This window comes from Aspergillus tubingensis (genome assembly GCF_013340325.1).
Source record: "Aspergillus tubingensis WU-2223L DNA, scaffold_8, whole genome shotgun sequence".
Classification (NCBI taxonomy): Eukaryota; Fungi; Ascomycota; class Eurotiomycetes; order Eurotiales; family Aspergillaceae; genus Aspergillus; species Aspergillus tubingensis.
Genome location: NW_023336282.1, coordinates 1,298,307 through 1,304,306, shown reverse-complemented (window position 1 = coordinate 1,304,306; position 6,000 = coordinate 1,298,307).

Below are 6,000 nucleotides of genomic sequence, written 5' to 3'. Positions count from 1 at the left end.
TCAGTAACTACCACTCCCTCCATCAACACCCGTGACTCAATCCCTACCTATCCAGGTAACATTCACAACATTGAGAATCCGCCCCCAAAATCAAACATCCAGCATACCCAATCAGTCCTAAATCCCCCCAGACCAAACAACTAACTAGTGAAGATCGGAGCCACTCGTGTCTTACTCAGCTCACCTCAGCCATCACACCAAACTAACCAGTTACCTACCTAGCGAACCAGCTAGCTAGCTAGCTAGCTAGCTAACTACGTAGTCAACCCATCTCCCTCTCCCCGTTTCACACTAATTATTGCATTATCCACAAGAACACGATCATAATCCACATTCCACAGAAAGTAAAAGACAAAAATCTATTCGACGGCTCGGCAATTACGTCTAGTAGTACCTACTTTCCATTTTCTCTCATGATTGACATGGCTAGTTAGTTAGTAGTCTACTTACCCGCCTGGCACATGGTTTCTATTTTCGGGGTTATTTCGGCGAAACAAAACAAAACAAAACAAAACATCTTCTAGATTGGGTACCTAACCTACGTATGTATCTTAATTCCATATGAGTTTAAAAACTTACTTATTATAGTCGATCCAGGGGTAAATAGAAGCGGAACGTACGGAATTTGGCTGGGGCTTGGTTGGATCTGCAAAGCATCTTCTTGGCGCGGCGAGGGTCGATAGGGTCGTTATTCGTTGATCGTTTATTATTATTATTTGATTTGATTTTATTTTTTTGGTTGTGATTTTTAATTAGTATTTGGATTGTTTGTTATTGGTACTATTTACTAGTAAATGTAGGGATTTGATATGTTTGATTGAGTACTAGTGGGTTGAACTAGAACTAGGGAGTTTTATTAGTTAGTTGGTTGACCCCTGGTTTAGTTATCGGTATGGAAGTGCGATCATAGTGGTTGTCACTTTAGTAAGTCGTACATAGTAAGTAGTAACTGATAGATCAAGTTCGGTTTAGGATTGTGATGTGGCTAATAAGTAGTAATCCCTACTAGTAACACTCCTTAGAGTAAAGTTGAAGTGCCAGATCGAAATGACATGCGTTGCGTTGTGGCACAGTAGGAATGTGACCAGCATTAGCAGTAGCTCAAAATATATATCCCGCGCACGCATAACTACTACTTAATGGGTGCGAGATGACTAACTTACTCCATAGTATTATTACTCAGGTACACTTACACTGACACCGGAGAATTAAATTCGTATCTTTTTATTCATCACTAAAATCTATGTACGAAATACACACACGAAAAAACTACAACTAATCAATCAAACTTTGTACTAAAGTATCAGATCAGCCAAGGCAGTCGGTCCAATGTCTCACTCCAAACCGTTCGCAGTGGAACTTTGGAAATGCAGTCCCGGCCGGAGAAACACACAAGTCGGAAAAAGAGCGAAAGATCGAATGGAATGAATTGGCTGTGCGGCATATCTAGTCTAGTCTACTAAACTTACCCCACCACGCAATCGTCCAGAAACCCAACCACACATCCCCACAATAGTAGAGAGGGGACCAAAGGGCAGGAAAGAAGAAAAATGAAAACATTATGATGATGATGAAATCGTGCGTATGTTAGATTGGATCACTAATTGGTTAGTTAGTTTTAGTTTAGTTGGTTATCTACGTACGTAGTAGTCTCTACCAAGTAACTAGGCGTTTAAAGTAATCAAGCCGAGGTGGAGGGAGAAACAGACAGACAGACAGAGAGGGGTTATTTTGCATCTTGTCCAGTTAAACTAATCGATTGGAAAACGCGCGACGCTTGGACATTTTACATTTTGCATTTGACATTTCATGGTCCGGTGAGTTTTTTCATTTCATTACACACATCAATGATCTCTTTGGTTGGAGCCTGGCGCATCTCTCGCATCTTTCCTCTTTCCAGTCATATCGGTGCATGCTGTGTGGTGGTGGGCTTTGACCATGTTCCAGACACGTCAAAAGTCTAGACTTACGTATCTTTGCTGGCTGGCTAACTAGCTACTATCTACTAGTATGGGTTCTATACATCACATCAACCGAGCGCTTGGTCGCTCCAGTTGGGTGGTCCGTGATGCAGGGTAGATTGGATGGGTTGGTCGGTCATGCATGTTGGTACCTACAGGCTGGTTCATACGTGCGTCGCTGATCTTGGAGGGCACGGTTTGCCGCCGTTGTCTGCTTGGCATTAGTGCTTTGCTCTGGTTGGGTTGGCTGGGATTGCCTTTCTGGTCGTGGTGGAAAACAGCCTTTTATTTTTATTAGTTTTGATCGAGTCTAGTCTCTGCCTGCAGGTGGTAGGACCCAAACGAGGCAAGGCTGGCTGCGATAAGGCGCACGATGTGGTGGTGGCGGGTCAGGACTGTCTGCTGATAGGGAAACCGAGCAATTTGGAATGGGATTGGCGATGTCATGATCGTACGGCGCTTCTTGCTGGAGGCTCATTAGCACCCCGAAAGTGGATGGCGTAACTCTCTCAGCCGCTCATTCCTGGCGCTTAAAGCTCGCGTACGTCCAAGACATGTGGGTTGGCGTGGAGAGCAGCTTTAGTCCAGGAGACAAAGAGGGGTCGAATGGGTAGGTCAGTTGGAGCTGAACGGCGGCCGGCAAAAGGTGGTCATTCGATTGGAGGGGGTTTGGTATGAGTCGAGAGGAAAAGGCTTCTTACTCTAATAAAAAAAAAAGGAAACTAGTGAAGCCCGGTCAGGGAGCCAGCAGATCATGCGATCGTGGAAGTGTGTTTCTCACCCCCCTCCCATCCCTTCCTTCCTTCGCTTCCCTTCTTATCCCGGTAGACTATGACCACCCCTGCAAGCCTTAGTAGTTAGTTAATGGTGAGAAATCCCGATCAGATTGGTAGTAATTTGGGAGGCAAGGTAGCAGTGCTAACTTGGTTTAAGGTGTTACCTCAACCATGTGGCCGGCTACCCACCTCGAACGGCTCCCATCTCGGCCACATGCGGAATCCTAGCAGGATCAATAAAAGTGCCACAGCACGTGGAGTTTATGACCCGATCGCCGGATCCTGGCTAGCCTGGCAGTCAAAAAGAGCGTTTAAAAGCAGTAATTGTAATTGAGAGCCTCCCTGATGCTGGTGATGGGATGCAGGCGTATCGCCGGGTGCTCCCCAACGGGGAGCGCTGCGTGGTCCCCGGCCAGGAGGGAGCAAATTCCCCAACGACAGCTGGCTGCGGCGGTACGTCGAAGCGCTGGACTGTGCACAGTTCCCTCCCTGTCTCCGCACGACATCCACGAGGGGATCAGGCACCGTGAAGAGCGGAAAAGATCCCAGGCGCTTCGGATGGCGGTCGCCGAGAACGGGCCCCATAATTCAATGACGCTGTTGCCGGCCTGCCAACCAACCAGTCCAAGTGTCAACCGCCAGTGCCCATGGCTTTCCTCCGGTGGAGCAAGGCAGCGAAGCTAAACGGACGGAGGAAATTGGTCAATAGGATTCATGTCCTTGGTCGTAAACGGAGATTCCTCGTGACAACTAGGGGATTTTATTGGACTTTTTTTCTTTTTCTATTTATTTTAATTTTTTTTGTCTTAATTTTTCTGTCTCCTCCCTTCTGGTTCTCCATCAGCGCGATATTTGGAGGGGCGAGTTAATTTATTTGACCTTGGGTTTAGACTCATTTCAGCAAATATTGCTCATTTGCTCAGCCCTTCTCCCCATAAGGAGGACGGGAATTTGGCAAGGTGGATCAATGGCAGTGCCTTCGAGGAGGATTTGTTCGGTTACTCGAGCGTCTGGCGAGCGGGCGGTTAATCCAATTTACATCCACTGCCTCCCGTGAGAGAGCGAGGTTCTTGATCCTGGCCGATCATTTCCGTGGCGGTCAAGGCAATCACAGGATCGGACAATCGGGCGCTCGCCATGCTCCGGACTCTGAGGGGCGCAAATAAACGTGTCACGTAACTGGTAATTGGTAGCCTGCTTAGGGCCGGTCCACGGGTCTGAGTCTGACCGTGTCGGCCAAAGCGCCTCCCTTAGCAGTTAGCAGCAACCTTGACCTCATTGTGAGCGGCCTAGCACCTTCGGACCACCGTTTCACCGTTGGCTGCTTTCAGGACAGGCAATATTTGCGATCCTCCGGATCTTACAGCCCCGGCCACATTCGAAGAATAAATGGTGAGCTTTCTGGTCCTTCTGTGTCCCTGCATCTGCTCGCACCCAATCTGCTGGTCCCTCTCGCTCCTCGATCATTCCAACCCACATCAGGGAAGAATGATGGGGAAAAAGAAACAGGCCCGTAGTAAGAAAGGCTGATACCTGGGGTCTAGAATACCGCATGGATGTGATAATAGCCAGAGAGTATTTATGGGGATTACAGCGATCCTCTGGAGTTGACAGGAGGATCCGTGAGCTTGCAGCGATGCGCCAAGCTGTCGTCACAGAAAGTAACCTTTCGAAACGAAACCTGTCGATCTCCCCAGCGCATTGCGTTTGAGCATTGTCAGAATATAGTACGAAGGATGTATCCAATCATCCCTTCCACGGCGTATGGGAAAAACGGTAAGTGGGCATATGCTCTGCTGGGGGGGCGGCGCATCACTGTGTCTAAGGGGGGGCCATCTGGCGGAATAATCCAGAAAGACCCTTTTTCTTTTCTTCCGCCTGATTCTAGTTAGGTCTGCAAAGCCGGGCCATGAAAGGGGAGACGAAGCCAGAAACACGCGATGGCCCATTGTAAGCCCGAAGCGGTAAGAATCGGGATCCATAGCGTGGCTGGCGGCCGCTAAGGCAGTGGGGGCCAAAAAAGAACAGGACAAAAGTTCTGAGCCTGATGCATTCGCCAGAGGCTAGGCACGCTAGACAAAACAATGATCGGGTCTTATTGCTCAGCGTGGTGCGCGCGGGAAAGCCTCCCAGTGATCGTGGGAGGGAAGGGAATCCTCAAGGGGACGGTTGGTGGTATGGGTCCCGGCTCCCCCTGCTCCCCTACATTGCAATCCCTGGTAGGAGGATGAGGGAAGGAAGCATGCATCGCCCCGGGGAAGGAATTAATTGAACCGCCCATTGCTTATCGCCATGTGGTTCCGGATCTAAAAGGCCATGCCTCGCTATCATGACGATCTCGCACGACTCCACGTATGTCAGACGGCGTCGTTCGCAACTAGCTACCCAGCCAGGACTGCCTTTAGCCCCGGCGGCCACTTTTCAGACCCGCCTGGATATACGAATCAGGGAATTGAAGGTCCTTCGCATCCTGAAATTGGCCCCCAAACCATGCGGATTCGACAAATCCATCGACGCCGCCTCTGAAGGAAGATGAGCCGAAACAAACCAGAGCATCATCGGGCGGGGGGCTTGTTAATCATTCACTCGGTTCCTGTTACTGGCGGTGACGCTCAACGCCCACAAGCCTTTTGGGGCTGGAGTTGTGTTCCCCCCCTAAAACTTTCCACAACCGATGGTGACTGGGGAAGAGAGAGAGGGGAGGCGAGAGGGGGTTAGGGTCGAGTAAACTAGTTTCAGCCGGTCCTTCCACTATGATAGGAGCTTGTTTCTGCTTTCCCAGGCGGCTCTCAGCCCAAACCCGCCATCTCCGAGTCTATTCCTCTCGTGGCTCGCGAAAAGAAGTTGTTGGTATCGATCGACGGGCCGGTTAGGGCGATACGATTGCTGATGTCAATTGCTAAGGTCTCCTTTAACCCCGTCATTATTCCCAGAGTGGAGTAGCGAGGGGACAGGGGGGGCGCTTGCATCCCAAACTAATTCGAGGCTACTGAAGCTGACCAGGCCGGGTGCGATTGAGCTGTTGGGACCTTCACGTGGCGATGGTGCAGGACTATCCCCTATTGAGTACCCTGACTCAGAGCCGGAGGGAAGCATAATCCGACTGGCGTGGCCCATCTTGTCCGGAATAAATAAACTCAGAAAATGAACCGGGTTCGATCCTACTAGTAAGTATTCAGTAGTCGTAGTGGTGACGGTGTGGTGGGTGGTAGAGGCCGACGGCGTTGGGTCACCGTTTAAACGACTAATATTAGCTCAACAAC